Here is an 18,597-nt window from a genome sequence, read left to right as displayed (position 1 = left end):
TTCAATGGTTGTCTTCAAAATGTCTCTCTAATGTACAGCTAGTGTCTGGGTTTGTGTGGCTCTTTTTAAAGTACTTCAGTAATTAAATGAAGACCCACCCTGAATGGGCAGGGTCCATATCTCCATGGAAATTATCCAATCAAACATTTCACTCAAAGTTGGTTAAGTCACATCACTATGGAAACACTCAATCAAAGGATTCCAACCTAATCAACACTCATACATCTGCCCCTACAAGATTGCATCAAAGAACATGGTGTTTTGGGGGATATAATACATCCAAACTGGCACACAGTGTGAGATAGGTGTCCTCTTTCATTCTTCAGGATATGGATATACAGTTCTCCAAGCACCATTTGTTGAAGAGGCTGCTCTCTCCCAACTGAGTTGACTTAGTCACCTTATCAAAGGTCAATTTTCCACAGATCAGAGGGTCTATTTCTGAATATTCAATTTGATTCCATTGGTCAGTGTACATATTTTTATTCCAATACCATGCTCTTTTGACTTCTGTAGATTTGCAATATGCTTTAAAGTCAGGCAGTGTCAGACCTCCCACTTCATTTTCTTTCTTGAGGTATTTTTAGCTATTTGGTGCACCTTGCCTTTCCAAATTTGATTATTGTTTTTACTTCTGCAATGTAGTTGTTGGGATATTAATTGGTATTGCATTGAATCTATAATCAATTTGGGTAAAATCTTAACTATACTTATGTCCTTCCATTTATTTAGCTCTTCCTTGATTTTTTTGGCAATTTTTTTTAGTTTTCTGTGTATCATTCTTTCATGTATTTGGTTAAATTTATTCCTAATATTTGATTATTTTGGTTTCTATTGTAAATGGAATTTTTATCTTGATTTCCTTCTCAGATTACTGCTTACTAATTTATAGAAAAATCTCCTGATTTTTGTGCATTGATCTTTGCTGCCACTTTACTGTACTTATTACCTGTGTAGCTTTGCTGTAGATATTTCCAGATTTTCTATATGTAGGATCATGTCATCTGCAAATAGTGAAAGTTCTACTTCTTCTTTTCCAGTTTTGATGCCTTTTATTTCCTTCTCTTGCTTAATTGTTCTAGGCAGAACTTTCAGCACAATGTTAAATAACAGTGGTGGCAGTGGGCATCCTTGTCTTGTTCCTGATCTTAGAGGGAAAACTTTCAGTCTCTCCCCGTTGAGTATGATGCTAGCTGCAGGTTTTTCATATATTCCCTTTATCACATTGAGGAATTTACCTTCTATTCCTATACTTTGAAGTGTTTTCATCAAGAAATCATCAAGAAAGGATGTTGAATTTTGTCGCATCGATTGAGATGATACGTGGCTTTTCCCTTTGAGTTACTGATGTGGCGTGTTACATTGATTGATTTTTTTGTGTTGAACCATGCTTGCATATGTGGAATAAAATCCACTTGGTCGTGGTGTATAATTCTTTGAATGTGCTGCTGGATTTGATTTGCATGTATTCTGTTATGATTACTAAATTGACTGTAATTTTCTTTTCTTGTAGTATCTGTCTGGTTTTGGTATTAGGGTGATGCTGGTTTCATAGAATGAGTTAGGTAGCTTTCCCTCATCTTCATTTTTTTTTGAAGAGTTTGAGTAGGATTGGTTCTAATTCATTGTTGAATGTTTGGTAGAATTCACATGTGGCAGCCATCTTGTCCTTGACTTTTCTATTTTGGGAGTTTTTTTGATGACTGTTTCAATCTCTTTACTTCTGATTGGTTTGTTGAAGTCTTCTGTTTCTTCTCAAGTCAATGTGGATTGTTCATGCTTTTCTACAAAGTTGCCCATTTTATCTAAGTTGTGTAGTTTGTAAGAATATACTTGCTCATAGTATCCTCTCATTATCTCCTTTACCTCTTCAGGGTCAGTAGTTATGTCCCCCTTCCATTTCTGATTCCATTGATGTGCCTTCTCTCTCTTTTTTTGTTTGTCAGCCTAACTCAGGGTCCATCAATTATATTGATTTTCTCAATGAAACAGCTTCTGGTTTTGTTAATTCCATTTTTTTCATGTTCTTAATTTCATTTATTTCTGCTCTAATCTTTGGTATTTTTTCCCTTCTGTTTTTTTTTGGTGATACTTTTTTTTTTTTTTTGACTTTAAAAAATTGTATTTATTTCTCTGCAACATTCTACTGGGCAAAACAGAGGCAATGTGCAGTTTAAGCCATTCCTTTCTTGCTTTTTTTAGTTTAACCTAGGCTATTTGTCCCAACGCTTGTAGGATTTGGAGAAAATAATGACTGGAATACAGTATAGATCAACAGTGGAACTGAATCACATTTTTTCATCATTTATTGATTCATTCATTCATTTATTTCCACACTAAACTATCTTAATTATTTATGTGTTCCTAGAACCTAACAGTTTGTGACACATAGTTGATACTCAATAAATTAATTTTTTTAATTAAATTCAGTTTTATTGAAATGCATTCGCACATTTGGTGATACTTTTCTGTTCTTTCTCTAGTTCCTACAGGTGAGCAGTTAATTGCTCAATTTTTGTTCTTTCTTTTTCAATATTGGTGTTTAGGGCAATACATTTCCCTCTCAGCACTGCCTTTGATGCATCCCATTGTTGCTGACAGGGCAGCAAAGGAATGAAACATGGACACAAAATATAAAGTTCTGGGAGCAGGGGACTCAGAGCCTTGACAAAGGCAAAGAGCCCCTCCACTTGCTCCACAGCATATTTATTAGCTTCACTTTCTCACAGAAAATAGGGGAGTTACTAACAGGCCCGAGAAAGCACGATAGGGAAGTTAGCAAAACAGAGAAGTCAAAGACAGACCATCCAAGACTTGCATGCTTCTTGTATCAACAGTGTGGGTGCTAGGGAAGTCAAGGACATTCCCAGCTCAGGCTATTTTCCCACATATCCCCCTTTCTATTTTTGTATGAAGAAGAAAACTGAGCGAGTTGTTTCCTTTTGCATTGCCAGTGTTTACATCTTGTTGCATATCAGAAGGAGCAATCTAGGTACAGGACAGTAGCAAATGTTGTTGTCATGTTCTAAGACACATATCTTTATGAGGTGTGCCTGCACAGCATTCCATGCAGGCATGTGGCTTAGCATTCCAAGCCACCACCCCAGATATGGCTTAAGCCACATGGAAGACTCAGTTTCGCACGTGTCCCCCTTTTTGCCTCTTCAATGCTGACAAGATAGACCAAGGAGCTTCTTTCTGCTTTAGGTCTGAGAGGGTTTTTCTTGTGCATCTGAGGACTAAACAAAGACGTACTAGAATTAGTAAAATTACAAACAGACTTCCCAAGAACCCACCACCTAAAGATTCAACCCAAACAATAGGATTCAGTCATTCAAGGCCATTAGCAATGCCTTGCATAGTTTCTGATTCTGAAAGGATATTGAAATTTGCATTTTGTGTATTATCCACAGTTTGTTGCAATTTAAAAATGTCTAGTGTAAGATTATTATAATGTCCAAGTAAATGTTTCTTAACTTTGTTCCAATTAAAAAGTGTGTGATTATATTCATGAGGAGTGACACAAAATGTTGATGTATTCCAATCACATTTTAATTTGAATTGATATCACAAATTTTCCACCTCTTCTCCCAGAGGGAGAACAGCGTTTTCTAAATCAACAAGGTGAGCATTAGTCTCTTTATCAGTTTTTAGCTGGTCGCCCCAAGCTTTGCTTGCATTCTTCTGCCACTCTTGGACAAATTCTGTAGTTTGAATTGATTGATGTAAGGCTGTCCCAGCAACAGTGGCTGTTGTTGCTATAGCTATTAAGCCTACAAAAAAAGCGATTAACAATCCAAGAAATCTTTTTGTTCTTTTATATACTTTCTCTAATATTTCTCATAACATATGCATATCAGGTGATGACTCCCAAGGTCTGCGTTGTGAAACGGAGCCATAGACCTTTTCGTCGTCTGAGAATAACAACAGTGGTGTTAGTAGAGTCTATAGTATTATTTAAGCAAGTATATAACGAACAACTTCTATTTTTCATACAACTAACTTCTTTAGTAGTAGTATTAATGGTTAGGTTTCCTGTCCAAAACACATAAGGATGTTTAACACAGGCTTGTATTCCAAAAGTATCTATCTTTTTAAAATTTAGAGTATAATTAGTCTTATTCATATAATTCCCATCTCATTGGGAGATGTTACATAAACTAATGGGGAGCCTCCAAAGCATATCTTGAACGTAGGAATTATTTAAAGTAGGTCTGGGTGGGGACCAGCCAATGCCATGCTAAATAATAGGATATTTAGCCTGGGTTTGAATTCTAATAGAATGATTATAGTTACGGACCTTCCATCTCAACTTCTTGTGATCAGAGCAATTTGCATTGGTACAATTCTGAACCACATATCCCTTAGGGGACCAGTCAGTTACGATTCCATAGGAACCATTCTGCACCAACACTCCACTAGTTGCTCTACAATCATCCCAATATGCCCTTTGCATCTCCGGCAACCAATATCATGATGTGTGACAAATAGGCCGTTGGGGAGCATGATCAGTAATAGTAATATTTTCATTATAGGCAAAACTGTATCCAGATATTAAAAATAAGGATGACTTTGAAATGTTATTTTGTTTGGGTATGACCGACAGCCATGCCTGCCAGGTTAAGGTTAAACACCATTCACCCTGACCTACACACAAAGGTAAATGCATGAAGGCCAATGATTGAGAATAATTTTTTCCTTCATCAGGAAACTGGGGAAGTCTCTCATCAGTTGGAGGAGGCAGCCAAGTACCATTGCTAAAGTATACTGTGGGGGAGGGATGATCCCACTCCACAGGTTGCAGCAATGGGGGGTTAGGAATGTAAGCCCAATAGGTATAATTTCCAGAATGAGCACATGCCAGAGATATACTCACAGCAATAGCAATAAGAGCCAACATTGCTGCCGTCAGGTTAGAACCTGTCATAGGCAGCTTGTCTCGTTGGACTTGTTTTTCAGCATCCTGACATAATTTCTTTATCTGCCCCCAAGTGGGATGCCAAGCTTCTCTAGTTTGGGATGTCAGCCCAATCAACTGTTGTCTTCAGAGTCAGCCCCTGCATCTGCATCACTGGCGGCTCGATGTCCCACAGCCATTTTCTTTTCTTCCCCAGAGTCATGATATGGCTTGAGTCATCGAGCTGGAATCCAAATTGGTGCCCGTCCATCACCTGGGGAAACACAAGCATAACCTTGTCCCCATGTTAGCAATGTACCCATTGGCCACTCATTAGTCAATACATCTTTCCACCATATAGGGGGTGCCTTGTGAAAGTAATGTTTTAACGTTTTTTCCACTGGGAAATGTCACTCTGCTGTGGTGCCTCCCAGCTTCTCATAAAAATTTAAGAAGTTTAAAGTAAATAGGGCTCTTGACAAGTGCTCATGAGAAGTCCCGTCATCTCCCCCTTTTTGTCTTGTAAGCATAGTTTTTAAGGTATAATGTGCACATTCAACAATTGCTTGTCCCTGTGGATTATAAGGGATACCTGTGGTGTGGCAAATACCCTAGGCAGTAGTAAAAGTAGCAAACTTTGCAGAAACATAGGCAGGGCCATTGTCAGTCTTTAGGGTCCGAGGCAAGCCCACAGAAGCAAAACAAGCAAAGAAGTGAGCACAAACATTGCAGAATGTTTCACCAGTTTGTGATGTAGCCCAAAGAAAACCAGAATAGGTATCAATACTAACATGAACTGCAGCTAAATGGCCAGAAGACAGGATGTGAGTAACATCCATTTGCCAGAGATCATTAGGAGCAAGACCGTGGGGGTTAACTCCAGCCTCCTGAAGAGGCGGGGCAGTGATGAGCTGACAACCGGGGCAGGAGGAAACAATGCCCTTAGCTTGTGCTCTGGTAAGAGGAAAACGATGCATAAGACCACGCACATTAAGATGTGTCAAAGAATGAAAATGCTGGGCTTCAGTAAAAACAGGTAGGACTAATTTGTCAGCTGCTTCATTGCCCACCAAGAGAGGACCAGGCAATTGAGTGTGTGAACGAATGTGAGTAATATAAAATGGGGCAGCACGCTGGCAAATTGTCATTTGTAATTTCTGAAATAATTGGAGTAACACTGAAGAAAGCTGCTGCTTGACTTGAGCAGTTTTGATAGAAGCTACATGTGCTACATAAGCAGTCAGACAAAAAATGGCCTCTGGGAAATCAGCCAGTACAGCTATTACCATGGCTAATTTGGCTTGTTGAGCAGTAAAATTAGGCAACTGCAAGAGTTTAGACTTCAGACCAGTGTAAGCAGTGCAACCCTTAGAAGACCCATCAGTAAAAACAATGGGAGCATTAACTAATGGATCACAAGAAGTAATTTTAGGCAAAATCCACTGAGTGCATTGAATGAATTGAAAAAGGTCATTTTTTGGGTAATGATTGTCTAGCTGACATAATCAGTGAGGGAAATCTGCCAAGATAAATGCTGTTGCAAAATTACAGAGCTACAAAATTTGTAGTTACTGGGAGTACAATTAAGCAAAGGTCAAAACCATTAAGTTGTTTTGCACATTTCCTGGCTTGAGCAACCAGAGTGGCTAGAAGATCTAGATAAGGGGAAATGGATTTTACAGAAGAATTGGGCAAAAATAACCATTCCACAAGCTTATTACCTTGTAGAAGCAAACCTGTAGGGTATTTCAGGGTGGAAAAAATGAGCAAGGACAGCGGCTTTTGTGGGTTAACATGGGACACCTGGGCTTGTTGGATTTTTGCTTCCACCAATTGCAGTTCCTTTTCTGCTGCTGGAGTTAAAGATCTTGGGCTGGTTAATTTAGAGTTCCCACAGAGCAAGGAAAATAAGTTTGTAAGTTCATAATTAGCTAAACCCACTTTCGGGTGAAGCCAATTTATATCCCCTAGTAATTTTTGTAAATCATTTAAAGTGGTAATAACATCCCTACGAAGCTGTACTTTCTGGGGATGAATTGTTAGTCTGTCAGTGCTTGAACCTAAATACTGCACTGGCAAAGTGCATTGCACCTTGTCAGTGGCAACATTTAAAACTACATTTTGTAAAACCTTTTGAACAGCAACGAATAAAGCTTCTACTTCAGCTTCCTGAGGTGCAGAGCAAAAGATATCATCCATATAGTGGTTTATATAAGCATTAGGAAATTTGGAATAGACTGGCTGCAAAGCACGGTCCACATAATATTGACAAATTGTAGGGCTATTTAACATGCCTTGTGGCAAAACTTTCCACTGATACCATTTGGAAGAAGTTTTATTGCTAAGAGACAAAATAGTGAATGCAAATTTTTCTTTATCTTGATCCACCAAAGGGATAGAGAAGAAGCAATCTTTGATATCAGTAACTACTAAGGCCCAATTTTCAGGGATCATGCTGGGTTTTGGGTGTCCTGGCTGTAAAGGTCCCATAGGCTGAATGACAGCATTAACACCTCTTAAATCAGTTAGCATTCTCCATTTCCCTGACTTTTTCTTTATAGGAAACACAGGAGAATTCCAAGGGCTAAAAGATTCCTCAACATGTTGCAATGTTAACTGCTCCTGAACAAGTTCATGTAAAGCCTCCAGTTTTTATTTTGTAAGTGGCCACTGCTCTTCCCCTACTGGTTTTGTAGTAGACCATACCAGCTGAATGGGTTGTAGAGGCAAATGAACAGTGGCGGCTACAAAAAAGGTTTGTAGCCTAAACCAAAGCAATTGCATTTTGGAGTAATTTGTACAGGTGAAGAAGCACCTTGCAGATGTACACCTAGCCCGCGGCCAGGCACGTACCCCATGTGTGCCATCATATTTTGACTCTGAATACTCCATACCTCATTGGGGGGGAATATGCACAGTTGCCCCCCATTGTTCAAGCAAGTCCCTTCCCCAAAGGTTTAGAGGCAGAGCAGCTACATATGGCTGTAATGTAGCTTTCTGTCCCTCAGGGCCAAGACAAGGTAAGATGTTAACACTTTGCATTAATCCTTGTGGAGAATCGAGGCCCACAACACTAATTTGCACCTCTTGCAATGGCCAATGCTGTGGCCAATGCTGTTGGCTGATGATAGAGATGTTTGCACCTGTGTCTATAAGGCCAGAGAATTTATGTCCATGAATAGTGAGCGTGCACATAGGGCGTAGCTCCTGAAGAGCCTCTGTAAGAAAAATTCCAGCTTTGCCAGTGCTGCCAAAACCCCCATCGCCCGATTGCTTTGAAGAGGAACCAACAGGGATATTTGGCAACAACAGAAGCTGGGCAATCCTTTCACCTTTATGAGCAGTCCATGGAATTGTGGAAGACATAACCACTTGAATTTCTCCAGTATAATCAGAGTCAATAACCCCAGTATGTACACGAACACCCTTAAGATTAAGAGAACTACGTCCAAGCAAAAGACCCACCATCCCCCTAGGTAAAGGCCCATAATATCCAGTGGGAACCTTAACAGGAGAATTGTCAGGGAGAAGACATATCTCAGCGTTAGCAGTAAGATCTACTGCTGCACTCCCTGCGGTGGCTGGGGAAAGTTCCAAGACGGAAGGCTTGGAGATGGTGGAGGAACTGCATGCAGATCCTGATGCTGGATCAGGAATGCTCCCTTTTGGTGAGGGGCTAAGAGCTTGCCCCGATTGCCGTTTCCCAAGAAGGAAGTTCCATCTTTATGAAAGGCAGACCGTCATTGGCTAGCCCAGTGCCATCCCTTTTAACATTTTGGACCCATATCAGGCTGCTTTTGGAAGGCTTATTTTTAGAACGATTACATTCCTTCCTGGTGTGACCAGTTTTTCCACAGGAAAAGTGCTTTCCCGGGAATCGAGATCCAATCCGCAAATTAGCCATAGCTTGAGCCATCATTTCAGCTTTGTAACCCTTAGTTCCAATATCTTGTCATAAACGAATATATCCAGTGATGTCAGTTTTTTCTTTAAGAGGAGCAATAGCTGGCTGGCAGTCTTTATTAGTGTTCTCATAAGCCAGCAATTGTAAGATTGTATCCGCAGCCTCTAAGTTAATTACCTGCATTTTATGGCCTCATGAAGCCGTGCAATAAAATCTGGATAAGATTCCTTTGGTCCTTGTAAAACCTTTTGAAAGGACTGAGCAGTTTTCCCTTTGGCCTCAATTCTATCCCAGGCCTGTAAACAGCAACACCGAATTTGCTCAATGGCCTGGTCATTGTAAACAGACTGATTTTCAATAGTAGAATAAGCCCCATTTCCCGTTAACTGATCAATAGATATATTTACATTATTTTGCCAATTATCTGTGGCTTGCATCTCTGCATGCTCCATCCAGCAGGTCCTGAACTGCAGGTATTCCCCTGAACTAAGGACTGTCCAAGCTAAGGCTGTCCAATCAATAGGAATTAAGAAAGAGCCTTCAGCCAAACCCTGAAGAATGCCAAATGTAAAAGGAGAGTGGAGCCCATAAGTTGGAACAGATTTTTCAATTCTTTAATAATCTCAAAAGAGATGGCTTCATGAGAAAAACTGTATATCCCATTAGGATGATTAGCATCTTGGCCAGGAGGCATCTCCTCAGTTACTATAATTGGGAAAGCAACAGGATAACACATAGCATCTAAATCCTCACGGCGCCTGACCTCTAAAGACCTTGCTGTATGCCAGAGGCAAGCAGGTTTAACCAGCGGAGTGTCGCCAGGCATGGGAAGAGACGGTGGGGGAGGCGGGGGCCATTCTTCCCAGCAAGGGGCTGTGGGGAGTTTAGAGTGAGAATAAAAGAGCTTAGTACTCTTAATCTGGTCTTTATCATCATCAGAAAGGGGATCAGGATCAACATCATCTTCAAGCTCATCCCCCTCCTCCTCATCATCAGTTTTTAAGGGCTCAAGAACAGATTTAATTAAAGTCCAGGTGGACCAAATAGTAATGGGCAGGTGAACTCCCTGCAAATGTTTTTGCTTTAACTCTTTGCCTACCCGTTCCCAGCCATGCAATTCAAGACAGCCAAGGGTAGGAAACCAGGAACAATATTTTTCAATAACCTGCAATAATTCCAAAATCTGTGATTTTCCCACCTTAACACCGCCGGCCCTCAGCAGCTGTCACAGAAGGGAAATATATGGCACATATTTATCATGTCCTTCCGCATTACCCATTACCCTGCTATTATGTTCGGGGTCGTTCTACAAGGAATGCATAAAACACGGCCATTACCTCCACCTGAGTTCCAGCACCGCTATACCTCAGTCGTTCAAGCGATTCTTCTGTTAGGAACCAGGTCCAGTTCTTCGGGCCCCACGTTGGGCGCCATTTGTTGCTGACAGGGCGGCTAAGGAATGAAACATGGACACAAAATATAAAGTTCTGGGAACAGGGGACTCAGAGCCTTGTAGGCAAAGAGCCTCTCCACTTGCTCCACAGCATATTTATTAGCTTCACTTTCTCACAGAAAATAGGGGAGTTACTAACAGGCCGGAGAAAGCAAGATAGGGAAGTTAGCGAAACAGGGAAGTCAAGGACAGACCATCCAAGACTTGCATGCTTCTTGTATCAACAATGTGGGTGCTAGGGAGGTCAAGGACGCATTCCCAACTCAGGCTATTTTCACACATCCCATAAGTTTTGATATGTTGTGTTCTCATTTCCATTTGCCTCAAGATATTTACTGATTTCTCTTGTAATTTCTTCTTGATCCTTTGGTTACTTAAGACTGTGCTGTTTAGTCTCCATATATTTGTGAATGTTTCAGCCTTCTGCCTGTTGTGGATTCCCAACTTTATTCCATTATGATCTTCTGAGTTCCTATCCTAATTTCTCCAGGTTTATCTGTCCTCAGAGCTTGTAATGCTATCCAAAATTGTTAATTAAATCTGCAGTTGGAGCTTGGTTGAGCTACCTTCCCTTGCTCCTAATAGAGACTGCTGCTTTTTTCTGTGGGGAAGTGACCCCAAAACAGCCTACTGTACTAGTGGGGGAGGGATGCCAGCATCCACAGATTGGGAGATTGACTTACAATTCTATGCTGTGGTCTCAGCCCTTCCACCTCTTCCAGAATGGTTTACGATTTGTGTTTGTTCACAGAAGTCCTCCACACAGTTGCTCCAGGTAGTTCCTAGCTATTTACTAGCTACCCTAGAGGACGAATGAAATTCCACATCTCCCTAAGCCATCATCTTGCCCCACTTCCTCTTATATTTTACTTTGATGGAGCTGCCAAGGTATTATCCAAAGTGGCTGCACCATTTTACATTCCCATTACCAACGTCTAATTGCTTCTTGTCTAATTGCATCAACTAACACTTCTAGCATGGTTAATAGTAATGGCATTAGTGAACAAATTTGTTGTCTTCCTGATTTCAATGTAAAAGTATCTGATATTGCCCTATTGAGGAAAATACTGGCTTTAGGATAAGTGTTTACTTTTTTATCATGTTAAGAAAGTACCCATCAATTGCATCAACTTCTATTCTTGGGTGTTTTTTTAAAAATTGAGATTGGGTTTGAATTTTGTCAAAAGCCTTTTCAATGTCTGTGAAGTTATCTTATGATTTTTCCTTAGATCTTTTAGTATGACATATGATATTAATAGATTTCCTAATATGGAATCAACTTTGCATTCATTGAATGAACTCCACATCATCCTATTATATCATTTTAATACTATTGTGTGAGTTTCTGTTTGCTAATATAGTGGTACCTTGGTACTTGATTGCTTTTAAATTCATCGACTTTGGTACTCAATGCATTTTGACATGAAAATTTTGTCCTTGTTTGGTACTCAATGCACAAGCTAGAACTTGTCAAAATCAGTTACCTCGTGACTCACTATCCTTTCCAGGGGAAACAAAGGGTCATGTATTACTCATGCAGTAGCTGTCACTCTGTGCATATCCCCTTTGGTCTTATCTTAGCTTCTGGGTTCATATTGTGTATTTTTGCGTTTTTTTTACTCATCATGTCTTTCAAAAAAATGAGCAGTGGTAGCGCTGAACAGAAAAGAAAATTACTTTGTACCACACTGAGCAAAAAAAAAAAGAAAGAATAGTCAACTGTGAGAGTGGTATTCGCATTACTGATCTTGCTAGGGAATGCGGTATACCTAGAACAATGCTGTCCACCATCATCAGGAATAAAGAAATGACAAAAAAGCCTGATGTTGTGAAAAGAGTTCAAGCTGAAGAGTTAGTGGAGGAACACCATGAAGAGCTCAGCACTGAGGAGCTGCAGGAAGTACAGAAGGAGCAGCAACAAGAGGTGGCTGAAGAGATTTCTTCAGGTGAGGAGGAGATAAGGGAGGATGTCTGCAATTCCTTGATAAAAGAAATGTGTGCAAAATGGGCAGAAGTTCAAAACTTTGTGGAGAAGCACCATCCGGACAAAGCTCTGACAGGCAGAAATGTGAATGTATTGAACAACCAAACAATTTCACATTTTTGAAGAATTCTGAAAAGAAGACAGAATAATTCCTCACTGGGTAAGTTTATAGTGAAGGTGACAAAGAGTGTGTCAAAGTCTGTGGTGTAAGTTGAAAACAGGCAGAAAAGAGAAAGAACACCTGATGTGCAAGTGCCCAATATTCCACTGGAGGAGATTGTCCTTCCAAGCAACACTCCATGTCACCTCTCCTCCTCACCACTCTCCTCCCACCATCCCATTAGGCCGTGGGCTCTTCTCAGTACAGGTAAAGTGAGGTTTTTATTTTATATAATGTTAAGTATTTGTTAATTTTTAGGTTTATTTCTCATGTAAAGTAATGATATACAACCACTTTTTTTTACATGTTGCCTTAAAAATCTGCATTGACTTTGGTTTGGGAGCACATTAAATTTATTTATATTATTCCTTATGGGAAAAATTTGTCTGGTAGTCATTTTTGGTACTTGTCGTGCCTCCCAGAACCAATTAACGACAAGTACCAAGATACCACTTTGTAGTATTTAATAGATTTAGGTTGATATTCATAAGTGATAGTGATCCATAGATACTTGTTTGTGATTTTTAAAATCAGGTTTGTATCAGTGCTGCCCTTGCTTTTAAAAACAATAAGAAAGTTTTACTTCACTTTCAAAGTGGAACAATTTATAGAGTTGGGATTGCCTGGAATATGAAGGCTTTGTAGAATTCCCTTGAAAATTGGTCTTTTTAAGCTTTCTTTTTCTAATAATAATTTCTAATTCCCTAAGAAAATATTGATCCATATTTTCCCAAGAATTTTTTCATCTCTCCTTTAAAATTTATTTGCACAGAGTTTTGCAAAGAAGACTGTTATGATTTTTATAATAGTTTAGTTTTTATTTCCTTCTTACTTGTTATGGTATACTTGCATGGTCTCCAGTTTTTCTTCATCAAGTTATCTGGTGGTTTAACATTTTTTATATTAAATATCCCATTATTAAATGGATCTGTAGTTTTTCCATTCCCTGCATTTTTATTTCTGATTTTATCTTTATTATTTCTTTATTAATGCTTTCTTTTGATTTATTTTTTGTTCTTTTTTGTTTCTTTTGACCTGGACTTTTAATTCATGTATTTCAATATTTGATTTTTCTAAGTGTTTACTGATCTGATTTTTCCTTTAAAAATAGTAAAATGTACCCACAAATTTTGTTAAATAGTATGTATTACAGTTCTCTTAAGTTTTAGATCTGTAATTTCTCTTTTAACTAAAGTAGTTTAATCGATGATTTAAAAATTGCATATGGAAGGGTCTTTTCTGTTTAAATCAATCAGAGAAATCAGAAAGCATTTCATTCAAGTGGGATGGGTAACAGTAGTAATTTACAGTTCTAACTTCTGCAATTATAAAACCCCTATTTTCTGTCTTGAGATAGGCAGAAGAGATCCAAACCACTTGGATATAATACCATCAAATATAACACTTATCTACTGTATTGAATTATTTTGCTAATTACATACTACAAGTAGTGGCTAGTATCTTAGAAGCAATGTTAAGACACATGCACATAGAGAATAAAAGGTAAACTCTACCAAGATTCAGGGACCTGCCACTTCATTTGAACATTTTAAGGGTCCCGTGCTCTGTAGAATGCTGGAACATACCATCCAAAGGAAAAAACAAATTGCTGCATCCTGCATCTTCTATCAAAAAGGCAGTCACAGAACTTAATGGACCTTTACAGATATGAAGGCACCTATTCCATGCCCTCGACCATACACTGGTGACACAGAAATCTGCCTGCTTTGAGTGGGGCCAAAGAGTGTTGCTGGTCTCAGTGTTCTTGATTATCTGTATAATTAGACTGATATCTCATTTATGTTTGTTTTTACCATGTCTCCCATCCTAGTGTTCAAAATTGGTCATGGAATAAAATGAATGAGTAAATACTCTGAATTAAATAGAGTGACAATCTGCATTGTTTGCAGCTTCATGTACAACCTAGTCTGAGAAGAAAAGAACTCTGCCAACGTGGGATTTGTAATCTCTAATCTCTGGTCTTAGTGTGCTTTCAGTGTCACCATAGAAATGTGGCCAGAAGTCTCTGGCTAAAGATGGCAAATTTAATGTAAGTACCTTGTCTGTGTTTCTTCCTAAACTCAGTAACATGACAGGAAAGGGATTAACAATTGCATTAACTCACGATGACAAAGGAAACAGCAGATTCACAACAAATACAATTTTGTGAGCTGGAAAGTAAATAGCTGTATCACATAATTTACCATACTCATGAAAGTGACCTTAGGAGATAATTGGAGAAAATAAAGATAACAGCTAGTTATGTCATGTAATCTCATATGCTCAGATATGGTGGTACATGAACTTTTGGAAGTAGTGTTGAAGAGGGGGACAAAATAAGATGAAATCTTGATAGTCTTTTTAATTAGTAATTTGACTTTCAGATATTCTCTACCACTCCATGCAGCTTTGAAAAGACCATAAGTTTATTATTTAAAGAATGTAAAACCCATGGAATCTAATTTAGGTTACTTTGTGCATATTGAGGAAGGGTTTGCTTCTTTCAAACAGGGAAATTAGGTTGAAGATTTACATAATAAGTGTTGATGCTCTGAGCTTTCTTCCTCTATTCTGCTCAGCTCAGTGTATCCACAAGTCAGGCTTATATCCTTTAGGGAGATGGGAAAACAATCTATGGGTCATAAAACCAGCCCACGATAAACACTGATGGCATTGCCACTTAGTGTTCACTATCTCAGTGAGTCTCACAATTCACAAACATTAAGCACCTACATAGAAATGCCAGTCAGATTGTGAACCACAGTCCTACATGTTAATGTGTGGGTAACTCGGTTGAGACACTAAAAGAGAACCTCTAACATAAAATCAACAAACCTGATCATATAAATGCAACATGAAGGAAACAGAGAATGCAAAGAGAAGAAAACTTAAAAAAAGGTTTCATAAAGGGACAAAAATTTACTATTGAATATTAAAAATGATAAAAAAGAGTAAATATCAGTTAAAGTCCTGGAAGACAAAGTTGAGATTATCTCCTGCAGAAAAGATTAATGAGTGGAAAGTAGAAGAGAAAATAAAGTTAAAAAAAAAAAAAAAAGAAATGCCAGCTTCCAACATCTGACAAATGAAAGTTGAATGGTGGATTTAAAGGGAATAGCTAGTCCAAGACTCGGAGAGTTGATGAAGATGGTGAGTGACAAGGAGGACTACAAGATGATATCTTACTTTCTGGATTAGTAGCCTGGGTGGTGGTGAAAAGAATTTAGAAAATGATGGCCGTATATGGAGCCACATTAGGCATCATAAGAAAACACTCAATTTTGAGGGGTAATTTGTGTTTGAGGAATCTGTAAGAAATAAAATAGAACTGTCCAGGATGCAGTGCAGATGTTGAAGCTACACATATAGACCAGAGCTTCTCAAACTTGGTCAGTTTGACTCCAAGAGGGCAATAAAAATGTATGACCCTAATATCCAGGCCCTTTTATTTTCAGATTAGGCAGAGATTGGTATGGGGGGAGCAGAGTACTGATATCTAATGGGTAGAGGCCGGGGATGTTTTACATCATAAAATATATAGACAGCTCACCACAACAAAGAATTTTCATGTCCATAACACATGTAGTGTCCTGGTTCAGAATCTCTGTATACATATGAATGTGGCAGAGGAGTAAGGTAAGAGGTGATAAGACTTACCAGGTTCTTTTCAGTTGCCAGACACTGTCCAAATACTTATGTGAATTTAATACCCACAACAACCCTATGAGATAGCTTTTTTTTAGCCTTATTTTGTGGGATACAAGGTTCAGAGGAATTCCATAATTCATACAAAGTTGTACAGTTCAGAAGTTGAAAAGTACGCATTACACCAAGTCTGTTAAATAACTTCATTACATCACTTTATTGAGTTGAAATCCACAATCATACAGTGTTAAAACAATGATCTACTATTTAATTCATTTAAACCCAGCAGCTTGTAGGAAAGTACTAGAAATGGCATGTGACTATGGCCCGGGACTCCTTCAGAGCTAGTTGTTCATAGTGTCCAGAAGATACTTCAGGGACAGACCAAGGGGACCATGAGTCCTTTGTATTGGGGATTGGGAATTCTTCAGGTGAATTATAAGCTAAGTAGATCCTGAGTCCCAGAGGATCCTACCCTATGATACAGGATGTAAACACAGACTCAGTAATTTCTTCCCTCACGAGGTTCATCCACCTTTCAGGGAATCATGTGGGAGAGTATAATTTTCTGTGCTCCTGAGCATCTTCACCAGAAATACGAGACATGAAGTTCATTCTCATTGAAGCCATCTGATAGTTTGTGAGGCTCATATAAGATTTTTGTTTTCTTCTTTGCCAGTGAAGAAATCTTCTGGACAAATTCACAAGTAGAAATTACATTTTCTTCCCAAAAAATACATCTTCTAGAATGTTGAAGACGGAGGACAGTGCTGATGCCTATTGCCTCCTTCATCATCAGAGACTTTGTCAGCCTCAGGACAGAAGAGACAAAGGACCCTCAAAGGTCCAGCATCAGTGAGGTGTCCAGGCAAATGAATGATTTCTGACTTAGTTTACTTTCAGTTCCACAATTACATAAGTCAAAGATTCTAGGAGAGCACTCCATCCAGACCTTCATGTGAGACTGAGAGAAGCCCATGTCCAAGGGAGGAAGTGCTGAGCCATTAGGAAGTCTACCAGCACTCTCCTCTGCACAGTGACCCAGAAACTGAGAGGGGATACAGAGAAGAGGGAAGCACAGTGTGGACTCTCAGATCTGGGGAATCCCCACAGATGTCAGCCACCTGGATGCCTTATTGTGTCTTCAAACAACCTTGATATTGTAACCAGCAGATCCAGATCTGCCTTTGTTGACAAAGACTGAGGGTACATCATTAAAGTTACCTTTACTACTATTCCTAAAGCTCATGCCCATGAAGTGAATGCCTGTGGAAAATGTGTCTTCAGTGACTCAGTTTATTCTTACAGGTTTAACAAACAAACCCGAGATCCAGTTGCCCCTGTTTTTTCTGTTCTTGTTGAACCTTATGGTCACTGTGATGGGAAATTTAATTTTAATTAAACTTATTTGCTTGAATTCCCACCTTCACACCCCCATGTACTTTTTCCTCTTCAATCTCTCCTTCATTGATCTCTGCTATTCATTTGTCTTTACCCCTAAAATGCTCATGGGCTTTAATTCAGAGAGGAATATCATCTCCTTTGCAGGATGCATGGCTCAGCTATTTTTCTTCTGCTTCTTTGTTGGCTCTGAGTGCTATGTGCTGACAGCCATGGCCTATGATCGCTATGTGGCCATCTGTAAGCCTCTGCTGTACACTGTCACCATGTCCCCTCAGGTGTGTTCTCTGCTGATGTCTGCTTCATACATAATGGGGTTTGCTGGTGCAATGGCTCACACTGGGTGCATGATCAGGCTGATATTTTGTGATTCCAACATCATCAACCACTACATGTGTGACATCCTGCCCCTTCTCCAGCTCTCCTGCAGCAGCACCTATGCCAATGAGCTCCTGGTATTCATTATTGTGGGCACAGTTGTCATATTATCTAGTCTTATTATCTGTATGTCTTATGCTCTGATTCTTTTCAGTGTCCTTCACATGCCATCAACTAAGGGCTGGTCCAAGGCCTTCAACTAAGGGCTGGTCCAAGGCCTTCAGCACTTGTGGCTCCCACTTAATTACTGTTGGTCTTTTCTATGGATCTGCACTGCTCACTCACATCAAGGCATCATCAGCTGAGTCTTTGGGAAAGGAGAAGTTTTTCTCAGTGCTTTATACCAATGTGGTGCCCATGTTGAACCCCATCATCTATAGCCTGAGGAACAAGGATATCAGACTTGCTCTGAAAAACACACTGAAGTGGATAAACAGAGAAGAACCAGTGGTGCTGTCTTAGTTTCTGTCTCCATTTCTGTGTCTTTTTCTTCTCTTCTTGCTGCTCCTCATTTTCTTCTTCCTATTCTTTTGCATCTCTCCTTCTTTCCTTCTAATGTCCTTGTTGAAGAATTTTCACTCTAATGTTTTTCTTACATTTCAGTGTAAACATTTATTCTTTTAATATTTACATTTTATTTATCTGTTCAATTTCTTAGAAAAAATGTTATTGTTATCCACAATGTGTGTCACATTCTTTACAGATACTCCTGAAAGATAAGCCTCCTCATCCTGTTTTCTAGTTGAGGAAATGATTGTGTGTCTTGTTCAAGGTT

At 39.2% G+C, this 18,597-nt stretch overlaps 1 pseudogene; it reads left to right on the top strand.

The window, feature by feature from the left end:
- The first annotated feature begins 17,305 nt into the window (after positions 1-17,305).
- Positions 17,306-18,284, top strand: LOC119537391 (annotated as a pseudogene).
- The last annotated feature ends 313 nt before the right edge of the window (positions 18,285-18,597 follow it).

Source organism: Choloepus didactylus, chromosome 6 (genome assembly GCF_015220235.1).
Source record: "Choloepus didactylus isolate mChoDid1 chromosome 6, mChoDid1.pri, whole genome shotgun sequence".
Lineage (NCBI taxonomy): Eukaryota > Metazoa > Chordata > Mammalia > Pilosa > Megalonychidae > Choloepus > Choloepus didactylus.
The sequence above is the reverse complement of the archived record's forward strand: the minus strand, read 5'-3'. Positions and strand labels throughout refer to the sequence as shown.